The sequence below is a fragment of the Salvelinus fontinalis genome, chromosome 1, assembly GCF_029448725.1.
Source record: "Salvelinus fontinalis isolate EN_2023a chromosome 1, ASM2944872v1, whole genome shotgun sequence".
In the NCBI taxonomy this organism is placed as follows: domain Eukaryota; kingdom Metazoa; phylum Chordata; class Actinopteri; order Salmoniformes; family Salmonidae; genus Salvelinus; species Salvelinus fontinalis.
The window spans coordinates 82,006,795-82,021,294 of NC_074665.1; the positions used below are offsets into that span (position 1 = coordinate 82,006,795).

General features: G+C 45.9%; 1 protein-coding gene across 2 annotated transcripts in view; it reads right to left on the minus strand.

Annotated features, from left to right (window-relative positions):
- LOC129862766 (putative thiamine transporter SLC35F3) overlaps positions 1–14,500 on the minus strand; it is a 182,447-nt gene that overhangs the window by 88,807 nt on the left and 79,140 nt on the right. The gene's annotated exons all lie outside the window — the stretch shown is intronic.

The window sequence follows — 14,500 nt, forward strand, 5'->3', positions numbered from 1 at the left end:
TCCATCCCTCTCCTCTCCTTCCTCCTTCCCCCTCTCTTCCACCCTCCTCATCCCCTCTCCTCTATTCCTCCCTCCACATCTCCTCTCCTCTCCTCTCCTTTCCTCTCCTTTCCTCTCCTCTCCTCTCCTCTCCTCTCCTCTCCTCTCCTCTCCTCTCCTGCAGTTCCCTGTTGTATGTTGTGATACATACAGGAAGTGTATTTATTTATGGTAACAGACAAGAGACAGTTAGGACTAAAGACTGGATAAAGAAGTAAAGCTTGAAAGCCACATTGACGAGCGCGGCCCATAACCACATAGCAGGAAGGCCTCTGCTTCGATGTGGCTTCGCTGCAGTCAGCAGAAGACTTGAGTTGGTGTCCATCTATCTCCATTGGGGAGATTCCTTCAGCCTCCTGTTTAACATACTGGAGGGATTCCCAGCGCTTTTCTCCACGGATCAATATTTTATAAAGATGTGCCAGGGCTGTCCTGTTAAATTAATGGATGTGCACTTTAGGCAGCCACCGCAGGTGTCTTTCTCAACAGCAGTTTCACCTCACATGCCCTGTAAGGTGTGTGCGTGGTTGTGTGTGTGTGCGTGGTTGTGTGTGCGTGGTTGTGTGTGTGTGTGTGCACTGTCAGTCGCCGCTAGCTAAGTGGCGAAGGGATTTTATCAGCCTCACAAAACCTTGGATCTAAAACTTCAACACACATTTCAACAGACTCAGGTCAGAGTTATAGACTACCGTAGCATTGTAATGCTAAAACAGACTTCAACACACATTTCAACAGACTCAGATCAGAGTTATAGACTACCGTAGCATCGTAATGCTAAAACAGACTTCAACACACATTTCAACAGACTCAGATCAGAGTTATAGAAAACGGTAGCATCTTAATGCTAAAACAGACTTCAACACACATTTCAACAGACTCAGATCAGAGTTATAGAAAACGGTAGCATCTTAATGCTAAAACAGACTTCAACACACATTTCAACAGACTCAGATCAGAGTTATAGACTACCGTAGCATCGTAATGCTAAAACAGACTTCAACACACATTTCAACAGACTCAGATCAGAGTTATAGACTACCGTAGCATCGTAATGCTAAAACAGATTGTTTTATAGTCCATCTTAGCAAGGGGCTGTCTGTTAATTAGCAGGTGATTTTCATTACGGCTTGGCCCAAAGAAGTGAACAACATTAAGTCCCTTGCTACATAAGTTAAAGCCAGAATATAAGTACACTCTTACAAATAAAGGTCCAAGTTGGAACCAAATAAGGTTCTTGATAGCGATGCCATAAGGGAACCATTTTTGGGTGTTAATTTAACTCTGTACAGTGTAAATGTAACACTAGAATCAACATTAGAAATGTTACACTGAAAAATCAACACTAGTTAACGCTGGACAATTTGCTGTGTGCTATGGAAAGGACACATCTGCAGGCTTCCATACATTTCAAGAACCTTTTAGAATTCTGAAGAACCGTAGATGCCTCGTCAAGAACCCCACACTTAAATCAAAGGTTCGGGCAAGAATTCTCCAAGGAACCTTGTAAAAGTGGTGCCATCTTCTCATTGATTTCCATTACAGTATGGACCTTAAGTAGTGGGAAGATGAAATTGGTGGCCTACTCCATAAATTATAGGGGAATTGAAAGGGAAAAGTAGATTTGTCAAAGTGGTGCCAAGACGCAGAGGGACTAAGCTGCCAGGTCAATGTTGTTTACCAATGAAATAGGATACAACAAATAACGAACAACATAAACTTCTGCCAACACTTTTCTGCCTCTGTGGAGTAGTACTTATAATTGGACACCGTGGCTTCTGGTCTCAGCTGTTAATCATTTTATTTTATAGAGAAGTCGTTTTTTTTTTACAAAGAGAGTCTTTGTTACGGATGAGGATTTGGGCAAAGCGAAGAAAGAAAAAAAGTGATTTAAAAATCTCCTTTCGTTTATGAAAAAGTGGCATTACCTGTAGAATAAATAGAAATTACATTTCGAGAATAAAAGTGACATTTAATTTAGAGAATAAACTCAAAATTGTGAGAATAAAGTATCAGAGCCACCCTGGCTCCTTGTTGCAGGAAGGCTACAGGTTTGTTCTGGAGGCAGCTCTGCAGAGTGGTCACTAGCTGCCACAGACAAAAGTCATTTTTGTTTTAATTTATTTAACTTATATTTTATCAGGGAGTCATAAAATCTGATTTTAAACCTAACCCTAACCTTAACCTTAAATTAAGACCAAAAAGCAAATGCTAATTTTGACTTTGCAGCTGGCCTTTCTAAGGGGAAATGATTCAGTCCTGCCCCCAGGACAAGACTCATGACAATAAAGGTCAACCTGCCTGTTGCTGAGCACCACAGTTGAAATGCCTGAGTTAGATGACCAGGTGAAACTACACTTTAGAATTGGCCGTAGTAAGAAGGAAATGTTGACTCTTTTATTCATTATTATAAGCATTAGGACCTTGAAGAGGTTGTGGACCGTGAAGAGGTTGTGGACCGTAAAGAGGTTGTGGACCGTGAAGAGTTTGTGGACCGTGAAAAGGTTGTGGACCGTGAAGAGGTTGTGGACCGTGAAGAGGTTGTGGACTGTGAAGAGGTTCTGGACTGTGAAGGGGTCGTGGACTGTGAAGGGGTTGTGGACCGTGAAGGGGTTATGGACTGTGAAGAGGTTGTGGACTGTGAAGAGGTTGTGGACCGTGAAGAGGTTGTGGACTGTGAAGAGGTTGTGGACTGTGAAGAGGTTGTAGACCGTGAAGAGGTTGTGGACTGTGAAGAGGTTGTCGACTGTGAAGCGGGTGTGGACTGTGAAGAGGTTGTGGACCGTGAAGAGGTGAAGAGGTTGTGGACCGTGAAGAGGTTGTGGACCGTGAAGAGGTTGTGGACCGTGAAGAGGTTGTGGACTGTGAAGAGGTTGTGGACCGTGAAGGGGTGAAGAGGTCATGGACCGTGAAGAGGTCGTGGACCGTGAAGAGGTTGTGGACCGTGAAGAGGTTGTGGACCGTGAAGAGGTCGTGGACCGTGAAGAGGTCGTGGACCGTGAAGAGGTCGTGGACTGTGAAGAGGTCGTGGACTGTGAAGAGGTTGTGGACCGTGAAGAGGTCGTGGACCGTGAAGAGGTCATGGACCGTGAAGAGGTCGTGGACTGTGAAATGGTCGTGGACTGTGAAGAGGTCGTGGGCTGTGAAGAGGTCGTGGACCGTGAAGGGGTCGTGGACCGTGAAGAGGTCGTGGACCGTGAAGAGGTCGTGGACCGTGAAGAGGTCGTGGACTGTGAAGAGGTCGTGGACCGTGAAGAGTTGTGGACTGTGAAGAGGTCGTGGACCGTGAAGAGGTCGTGGACTGTGAAGAGGTCGTGGACTGTGAAGAGGTCGTGGACTGTGAAGAGGTCGTGGACTATGAAGAGGTTGTGGACTGTGAAGAGGTCGTGGACTGTGAAGAGGTCGTGGACTGTGAAGAGGTTGTGGACCGTGAAGTGGTCATGCCGCAGACTGGCTCTTTCAGAAGGAGGAACCACATGGGCTATTGGCGGCAGGTAGCCTAGTGGTTAGAGCGTTGGGCCAGTAAGGTTGCTGGATCGAATCCCTGAGCTGACAAGGTAAAAATCTGTGGTTCTGCCCCTGAACAAGGCATTATATTAAGAATAACTGTTCCCTGGTAGGCCGTCGTTGTAATTAAGAATTAGTTCTTAACTGACTTGCCTCGTTAAATAATATCAGAAACTTCCTCATTCCTCCTCCTCAGACCTCACCGCTCACCTAGTCAAGTATCACCCTGCACTAGTCAAGTGTCACCCCTCATTCTCAACTCTCACCCTGCATTGGTCAGTTATCACCCCTCATTCTCAACTCTCACCCTGCATTGGTCAGTTATCACCCCTCATTCTCAACTCTCACCCTGCATTGGTCAATTATCACCCCTCATTCTCAACTCTCACCCTGCATTGGTCAGTTATCACCCCTCATTCTCAACTCTCACCCTGCATTGGTCAGTTATCACCCCTCATTCTCAACTCTCACCCTGCATTGGTCAGTTATCACCCCTCATTCTCAACTCTCACCCTGCATTGGTCAATTATCACCCCTCATTCTCAACTCTCACCCTGCATTGGTCAGTTATCACCCCTCATTCTCAACTCTCACCCTGCATTGGTCAGTTATCACCCCTCATTCTCAACTCTCACCCTGCATTGGTCAGTTATCACCCCTCATTCTCAACTCTCACCCTGCATTGGTCAGTTATCACCCCTCATTCTCAACTCTCACCCTGCATTGGTCAGTTATCACCCCTCATTCTCAACTCTCACCCTGCATTGGTCAGTTATCACCCCTCATTCTCAACTCTCACCCTGCATTGGTCAGTTATCACCCCTCATTCTCAACTCTCACCCTGCATTGGTCAGTTATCACCCCTCATTCTCAACTCTCACCCTGCATTGGTCAGTTATCACCCCTCATTCTCAAATCTCACCCTGCATTGGTCAGTTATCACCCCTCATTCTCAACTCTCACCCTGCATTGGTCAGTTATCACCCCTCATTCTCAACTCTCACCCTGCATTGGTCAGTTATCACCCCTCATTCTCAACTCTCACCCTGCATTGGTCAGTTATCACCCCTCATTCTCAACTCTCACCCTGCATTGGTCAGTTATCACCCCTCATTCTCAACTCTCACCCTGCATTGGTCTGTTATCACCCCTCTGCCTCACCTCTCTCATCCATGCATCAGTCAATTCTCACCCCCTGCAGGACACCACATACTTTATATATTTAAAATCACAATGAGCATGTCTATTGGTCAGAACACATGTCACATCACAATGAGCATGTCTATTGGTCAGAACACATGTCATATCACAATGAGCATGTCTATTGGTCAGAACACATGTCAAATCACAATGAGCATGTCTATTGGCCAGAACACATGTCATATCACAATGAGCATGTCTATTGGTCAGAACACGTGTCAGATCACAATGAGCATGTCTATTGGCCAGAACACATGTCAATTGGTCAGAACACATGTCACATCACAATGAGCATGTCTATTGGCCAGAACACATGTCACATCACAATGATCATGTCTATTGGCCAAAACACATGTCATATCACAATGAGCATGTCTATTGGCCAGAACACATGTCATACTGTATCACAATGAGCATGTCTATTGGCCAAAACACATGTCATACTGTATCACAATGAGCATGTCTATTGGCCAAAACACATGTCATACTGTATCACAATGAGCATGTCTATTGGCCAAAACACATGTCATACTGTATCACAATGAGCATGTCTATTGGTCAGAACACATGTCATACTGTATCACAATGAGCATGTCTATTGGCCAAAACACATGTCATACTGTATCACAATGAGCATGTCTATTGGCCAAAACACATGTCATACTGTATCACAATGAGCATGTCTATTGGCCAGAACACATGTCATACTGTATCACAATGAGCATGTCTATTGGCCAGAACACATGTCATACTGTATCACAATGAGCATGTCTATTGGTCAGAACACATGTCATACTGTATCACAATGAGCATGTATACTGGTCAGAACACATGTCATACTGTATCACAATGAGCATGTCTATTGGTCAGAACACATGTCATTTTGAAGATACAAGCAACAACAGCGTATGGAAATGTGTTTCCATACACAAACTAGAGAACTTCACCTTTCAGCTAAACTAGATGGGGGTAGGTCTAGTTACAAAGCAGAACCAATGAGTTACACACAATTCATTTGCTTAAATGTAGGAAATATGTTTGAAATGGGCTTTGATTGCTTTAATTGATTAACCAACTCATGTTATTTAGCAATATTAAGCTATGGTGGTGTACCAGGATTCTAAGATTGCAATATGTTAGCCAAGATCCAGGAAGTGGAGTGGTTGTGTTGACATGCGGCCAGTGTAGTGCCAACAACATCCATATTAGCTAGCAACATTGTCATTGTGATGAATTGAATCCTAGTTCATTATGATGATGATCATACATAATGACCAGCTATCTGATACTTCCACATGCACTGTAGTTGTTGCTCTTGTCGGCTCTTAGCATGTATGTTGGCCAATTGAAAAGCTCATTATTGTGATTAAATGAGTGCAAGGGTGAGGGGTGAGAAGGAGAAGTGAGGCTTGACCAGAGCAGGGGTGATAACTGACCAATTCAAGGGTGAGGAGGGTTGAAGGCGAGGGGTGACACTTGACTAGCGCAGAGTTGATACTTGACTAGGGGAGTGGTGAGGTCTGAGAAGGGAGAATGGTGAAGTTCCTATGTATTCTGTACAACTGTGTACCGTGGTCTGTGCTCATCGCAGCTGTTGCTTGTGATTATGGCTGGGAGAAATATCCTGCTGTAGCCTACTGAAAATATCAAATGTTTTTTACTATATTCTTGAAACATTTTGACATTATTCTAGAAATTTTATTTTGATATTATTCTTGAAAATAAATGTTTACTTTATTCTCAAAATGTCAATTTTCTTCTCTGTGTATTATGAGTTTTGAAGTACTATCCATGCAAAAACAATCACCATACAACCACCAGCCATTACTGTTATTTCTCCTCTTCACCAGACTACTAATACTAACAATATTCAGTGCTTGTCCAGGTGGGGAGAGTGAGTTCCAGTGACTAGAGTTGGAGGTCTGTTTGTAAACACATCTGTTATCAATGGATCGCTGTATAACCTGTGGTCAAGGTAACCGGACCCACGGGGATACGGTCAATCACAGTGTGGGAACCGTCCCAGTCCAGCTGTGGCAGCCAATGAAATGTCCTCTCCCCCTGGAAGGCAGGAGTGGTTTAAAGTGCTTTGACAAATCAATTTTTCATCATTACACAGAGGACTGTGGACAGGCGCTGAGAGAGGGGATTTGTCACCAGGAGAGGTATAGAGAGAGAGAGAGAGGGAGAGAGAGAGAGAGAGAGGTATAGAGAGAGAGAGAGAGGTATAGAGAGAGAGAGAGAGAGAGAGAGAGAGAGAGAGAGAGAGAGAGAGAGAGAGAGAGAGAGAGAGAGAGAGAGAGAGAGAGGGAGAGGGAGAGGGAGAGGGAGAGAGGTATAGAAAGAGAGCATTATTTAGTAGCTTGGTTTTGACTCTGTGGATTCAATTCAATTCTCACTGGGTCCACCCATACGAAAAATATATGCATGCATGACTACAAGTTGTTTTGGATCAAATATCTGCTAAATTACCTATATAGAGGTTAAAGGGCAGAGGGTGACTCACTTCTCTGTACGGTAAGCAGGCTGGGTGTCTGTCTGAGAAGTGTTGAGCAAACACACACACACCCACCCACATCTACACCCACACCCACACACGCACACACAATGGTATTTATATGCAGTGGCCTCTGTGATTTACTCCACCTGCAGAGTGGGTGTACTGTATGTTGACATCACAGAGGGAGCAGGCTGTTCAAAACAGGGACATCTCTGCTGCTGTCCTCTCCTCTGTCCTGCTCCTGTCTGTCTGTCCTTTGTCCTGCTCCTGTCTGTATGTCCTCTGTCCTGCTCCTGTCTGTCTGTCCTCTCCTCTGTCCTGCTCCTGTCTGTCTGTCCTCTCCTCTGTCCTGCTCCTGTCTGCCTGTCCTCTCCTCTGTCCTGCTCCTGTCTGTCCTCTCCTCTGTCCTGCTCCTGTCTGCCTGTCCTCTCCTCTGTCCTGCTCCTGTCTGTCCTCTCCTCTGTCCTGCTCCTGTCTGCCTGTCCTCTCCTCTGTCCTGCTCCTGTCTGTCTGTCCTCTCCTCTGTCCTGCTCCTGTCTGTCCTCTCCTCTGTCCTGCTTCTGTCTGTCTGTCCTCTCCTCTGTCCTGCTCCTGTCTGTCTATCCTCTCCTCTGTCCTGCTCCTGTCTGTCCTCTCCTCTGTCCTGCTTCTGTCTGTCTGTCCTCTCCTCTGTCCTTCTCCTGTCTGTCCTCTCCTCTGTCCTGCTTCTGTCTGTCTGTCCTCTCCTCTGTCCTGCTCCTGTCTGTCCTCTCCTCTGTCCTGCTCCTGTCTGTCTGTCCTCTCCTCTGTCCTGCTCCTGCCTGTCCTCTACTCTGTCCTGCTCCTACCTGTCCTCTCCTCTGTCCTGCTCCTGTCCGTCCTCTCCTCTGTCCTGCTCCTGTCTGTCCTGCTCCTGTCTGTCCTCTCCTCTGTCCTGCTCCTGTCTGTCCTCTACTCTGTCCTGCTCCTGCCTGTCCACTCCTATGTCCTGCTCCTGTCCGTCCTCTCCTCTGTCCTGCTCCTGCCTGTCCTCTCCTCTGTCCTGCTCCTGTCTGTCCTCTCCTCTGTCCTGCTCCTGTCTGTCTGTCCTCTCCTCTGTCCTGCTCCTGTCTGTCCTCTCCTCTGTCCTGCTCCTGTCTGTCCTCTCCTCTGTCCTGCTCTTGTCTGTCCTCTACTTTCCTCCGTCTGTCCTTTACTCTCTCCTACCTCTCCTCTCCTCTTCTCTCCATACTCTATAATACCTCCTCTCCTCCCTCTTCACACTCCCTCCTGTCCTCGCATCTTCTAATATATACAATAATATAAATAAAATATACCATTTAGCAGACGCTTTTATGCGTGCATACATTTTTACATGTGGGTGGCCCGTGAATCCAACCCACAATCCTCCATACTCTCACCATAATCTCTCCATACACTCTCCTCCCTGTCATGCCCCTGCAATACCTCCCTCTGTTCACTCTCTCCTGTCTTGTCCAGTACTCTCCTCTCCTCCATCACTCTCTCCTGTCTTGTCCAGTACTCTCCTCTCTTCCATCACTCTCTCCTGTCTTGTCCAGTACTCTCCTCTCTTCCATCACTCTCTCCTGTCTTGTCCAGTACTCTCCTCTCTTCCATCACTCTCTCCTGTCTTGTCCAGTACTCTCCTCTCTTCCATCACTCTCTCCTGTCTTGTCCAGTACTCTCCTCTCTTCCATCACTCTCTCCTGTCTTGTCCAGTACTCTCCTCTCTTCCATCACTCTCTCCTGTCTTGTCCAGTACTCTCCTCTCTTCCATCACTCTCTCCTGTCTTGTCCAGTACTCTCCTCTCTTCCATCACTCTCTCCTGTCTTGTCCAGTACTCTCCTCTCTTCCATCACTCTCTCCTGTCTTGTCCAGTACTCTCCTCTCTTCCATCACTCTCTCCTGTCTTGTCCAGTACTCTCCTCTCTTCCATCACTCTCTCCTGTCTTGTCCAGTACTCTCCTCTCTTCCATCACTCTCTCCTGTCTTGTCCAGTACTCTCCTCTCCTCCATCACTCTCTCCTGTCTTGTCCAGTACTCTCCTCTCTTCCACCACTCTCTCATGTCTTGTCCAGTACTCTCCTCTCCTCCATCACTCTCTCCTGTCTTGTCCAGTACTCTCCTCTCCTCCATCACTCTCTCCTGTCTTGTCCAGTACTCTCCTCTCCTCCATCACCCTCATCGTCTGTCCTTTCATCTTCTCTCCACACTCTGTAATACTTCCCCTCCTCTTTCCCTACCTCTCTCCTCCCCTTCTCTCCTTCTCTCTCAATACAGTCTAGAAAAGATCACCTGTTAGCTTCTCCATAGAGGTGGACTGGGAAGGTTCAGTTACTCTAGGGTGGACAGGGAAGGTTCAGTTTCTCTAGGGTGGACAGGGAAGGTTCAGTTTTTCTAGGGTGGACAGGGAAGGTTCAGTTTGTCTAGGGTGGACAGGGAAGGTTCAGTTTGTCTAGGGTGGACAGGGAAGGTTCAGTTTCTCTAGGGTGGACAGGGAAGGTTCAGTTTCTCTAGGGTGGACAGGGAAGGTTCAGTTTCTCTAGGGTGGACAGGGAAAGTTCAGTTACTCTAGGGTGGTCAGGGAAGGTTCAGTTACTCTAGGGTGGACAGGGAAGGTTCAGTTTGTCTAGGGTGGACAGGGAAGGTTCAGTTTGTCTAGGGTGGACAGGGAAGGTTCAGTTTGTCTAGGGTGGACAGGGAAGGTTCAGTTTGTCTAGGGTGGACAGGGAGGGTTCAGTTTGTCTAGGGTGGACAGGGAAGGTTCAGTTTCTCTAGGGTGGACAGGGAAGGTTCAGTTTGTCTAGGGTGGACAGGGAGGGTTCAGTTTGTCTAGGGTGGACAGGGAAGGTTCAGTTTCTCTAGGGTGGACAGGGAAGGTTCAGTTTCTTTAGGGTGGACAGGGAAGGTTCAGTTTGTCTAGGGTGGACAGGGAAGGTTCAGTTTGTCTAGGGTGGACAGGGAAGGTTCAGTTTCTTTAGGGTGGACAGGGAAGGTTCAGTTTCTCTAGGGTGGACAGGGAAGGTTCAGTTTGTCTAGGGTGGACAGGGAGGGTTCAGTTTCTCTAGGGTGATCAGGGAGGGTTCAGTTTCTCTAGGGTGGACAGGGAAGGTTCAGTTTCTCTATGGTGGACAGGGAAGGTTCAGTTTCTCTAGGGTGGACAGGGAAGGTTCAGTTTGTCTAGGGTGGACAGGGAGGGTTCAGTTTCTCTAGGGTGGACAGGGAAGGTTCAGTTTGTCTAGGGTGGACAGGGAAGGTTCAGTTTCTCTAGGGTGGACAGGGAAGGTTCCGTTTCTCTAGGGTGGACAGGGAAGGTTCAGTTTGTCTAGGGTGGACAGGGAAGGTTCAGTTTATCTAGGGTGGACAGGGAAGGTTCAGTTACTCTAGGGTGGACAGGGAAGGTTCAGTTTCTCTAGGGTGGACAGGGAAGGTTCAGTTTCTCTAGGGTGGACAGGGAAGGTTCAGTTTGTCTAGGGTGGACAGGGAAGGTTCAGTTTCTCTAGGGTGGACAGGGAAGGTTCAGTTTGTCTAGGGTGGACAGGGAAGGTTAAGTTACTCTAGGGTGGACAGGGAAGGTTCAGTTTGTCTAGGGTGGACAGGGAAGGTTCAGTTTGTCTAGGGTGGACAGGGAAGGTTCAGTTTGTCTAGGGTGAACAGGGAAGGTTCAGTTTGTCTAGGGTGGACAGGGAAGGTTCAGTTTCTCTAGGGTGGACAGGGAAGGTTCAGTTTCTCTAGGGTGGACAGGGAAGGTTCAGTTTATCTAGGGGTGGACAGGGAAGGTTCAGTTTGTCTAGGGTGGACAGGGAAGGTTCAGTTTGTCTAGGGTGGACAGGGAAGGTTCATGACTTATTATAATGAACTGACACTACGCTTGCTGCTTTTACAAAAGCTCCAGACCTACAGGTCAACACTCAACATGTGTGTGTGAGAGTGTGTGTGAGTGTGAGTGTGAGTGTGAGCGTGTGAGTGTGAGTGTGAGCGTGTGAGCGTGTGTGCGTGTGTTTGTGTGTGTGTGTGTGTGTGTGTGTCAGTTTCTCCGTACACAACAGCAGGAGAGGAAGGGTATCTCCCTAACACAGCACTGAGAGAGACAACCCTTCCTGCACGCTCACCTTTCAGACACTGCTGGAGCACACAGGGACAACAAAGACCGCTGTGAGTGATTCAACAATATAAACACAGCTTTAGGACACACACACACACACACACACAAAACATCCAGCTGTGAATGTAAAACTGTAATTAGTCTGTCCTCTTCCTTTCCGATCTCAACAGGAAATGCTAGTTTCCTCTGTGTACTCCTGTAATCTTCTAGTGGTGACGCTTCTTCTTCTCCTAGTATGCTGAGTCTAGGATTTACAGATTGACTGACAGGTCAACTATTTTTGGCTTGGCTAACTAGCTAGCTAACTAGCTGGCTCATGTTTTTGTTTGAAAAATGCATCTGGGCACAGTCCCATCTTTTTTGTTTGACCTGGCTGCCAGTTCGTGATCTTTTGAAAACATGATGTGAGGAGTGGTGAAGCGTGAGAGGAATGGGAGACAGAGGAATACAACAGCGGTGAGACAGGCGGCTCGTAGAGAAGACGACTGGATACTATTCTGAACTTGTGTGGTGAGCTTTCTGCCCAGAGCTGCTGAGGTGTCACCCAAGTGGTGATACACAGAGTGAAGGAGAAGTCCAGTGGCTGTAAGAGTCAGGCTGCTTCCCAGCTCCCTCCGCTGAACTGACCCTCTCCATCTGCAGAGGAAGCAGCACTCAAAGACTTGGCCTCCATTGGTTTTTGCTTATAAAGTGCTTTGAGATTTCTGTTATGAAAAGCGCTATAGAAAAGTTAATAATAATACATTATCATTATTATTATAAACTCTAGGATACACACTAGAACGTTCTGTGATCAGAGTGGAACTCTAAAACACACTAGAACGTTCTGTGATCATAGTGGAACTCTGAGACACACTAGAACGTTCTGTGATCAGAGTGGAACTCTGAGACACACTAGAACGTTCTGTGATCAGAGTGGAACTCTAAAACACACTAGAATGTTCTATGATCATAGTGGAACTCTGAGACACACTAGAATGTTCTGTGATCATAGTGGAACTCTGAGACACACTAGAATGGTCTGTGATCATAGTGGAACTCTAAAACACACTAGAATGTTCTGTGATCATAGTGGAACTCTGAGACACACTAGAATGTTCTGTGATCATAGTGGAACTCTAAAACACACTAGAATGTTCTGTGATCATAGTGGAACTCTAAAACACACTAGAATGTTCTATGATCATAGTGGAACTCTGAGACACACTAGAACGTTCTGTGATCAGAGTGGAACTCTAAAACACACTAGAATGTTCTGTGATCATAGTGGAACTCTGAGACACACTAGAATGTTCTGTGATCATAGTGGAACTCTAAAACACACTAGAACGTTCTGTGATCATAGTGGAACTCTAAAACACACTAGAATGTTCTATGATCATAGTGGAACTCTGAGACACACTAGAATGTTCTGTGATCATAGTGGAACTCTAAAACACACTAGAACGTTCTGTGATCATAGTGGAACTCTAAAACACACTAGAATGTTCTATGATCATAGTGGAACTCTGAGACACACTAGAATGTTCTGTGATCATAGTGGAACTCTAAAACACACTAGAACGTTCTGTGATCATAGTGGAACTCTAAAACACACTAGAATGTTCTATGATCATAGTGGAACTCTGAGACACACTAGAACGTTCTGTGATCATAGTGGAACTCTAAAACACACTAGAATGTTCTGTGATCATAGTGAACTCTAAAACACACTAGAATGTTCTGTGATCATAGTGGAACTCTAAAACACACTAGAATGTTCTGTGATCATAGTGGAACTCTAAAACACACTAGAATGTTCTGTGATCATAGTGGAACTCTGAGACACACTAGAACATTCTGTGATCATAGTGGAACTCTGAGACACACTAGAATACTCTGTGGGTCACTGGTAACCCTAGAAGGAAGGACACACACAGCAACTTAACCAAGGAGGAGGCAACGGAAGCATTGGACTGTTATAAAAGGAATAGGTATTTTACAGAGTGAATAATGTAAAACTCCGGGGACAAGTTGCCACAAACTGATCTAAGATCCTAACCTTAGCCATTATACTACAGGTTTTATACCTGTTAACTGGTAAAGTTCATAAAGGTTTACTACCTGTTTACCGGTAAGATTAATAAAGGTTTACTACCTGTTTACTGGTAAGGTTCAAAAGGTTTATTACCTGTTTACTGGTAGGGTTCATAAAGGTTTACTACCTGTTTACCGGTAAGGTTCATAAAGGTGTATTACCTGTTTACCGGTAAGGTTCATAAAGGTTTATTACCTGTTTACTGGTAGGGTTCATAAAGGTGTACTACCTGTGTACTGATAGGGTTCATAAATGTTTACTACCTGTTTACTGGTAGGGTTCATAAAGGTTTACTACCTGTTTACTGGTAGGGTTCATAGAGGTGTACTACCTGTTTACTGGCAAGGTTCATAAAGGTTTACTAACTGTTAACTGATAGGGTTCATAAAGGTTTACTACCTATTTACTGGTAGGGTTCATAGAGGTTTACTACCTGTTTACTGATAGGGTTCATAAAGGTGTACTACCTGTTTACCGGTAAGGTTCATAGAGGTTTACTACCTGTTTACTGGTAGGGTTCATAAAGGTTTACTACCTGTTTACTGGTAGGGTTCATAAAGGTGTACTACCTGTTTACTGGTAGGGTTATAAAGGTTTACATCTTTGAAGTTGTTTGTGGTGAGTATCAAAGCCAATTACACATTTTCAAAATGGCACTTTACCCACGTGTGTTCTCGGTGTGTTCGTTTCTGGGACCAATCAGAATGGTTGGAATGTGTTTGTGTTCTAGAAATCGTTGGGGAGGTACTTAGATCCAGAGTCACTGCGGAGAAGAAACCAACGTCCGTGGGCGTGGCTTAGCGTTTGGCCGGAGCAAGGAGTTTGGATAGCCAGCCAACCATTTTTATCCCTTTGGGCATGTCAATTTAAAGATGGTGTGTGTGTGTGTGTGTATGTGTGTGTGTGAGAGAGAGAGGCGGGGTGTCGGTCCCTGCCCTGTTCTGCTACAATAACAGCTTCATGCTCCCCCATGCAATCACTCATGATGGACAAGCAGCGCAACACTTCAATGGCCCGATGCATTTTGCAGGACAAAACTACTTTTTGGCCATAAATCTGTTGTCTGATTTGCATTTTACAGGTTCGCCCCCCAAA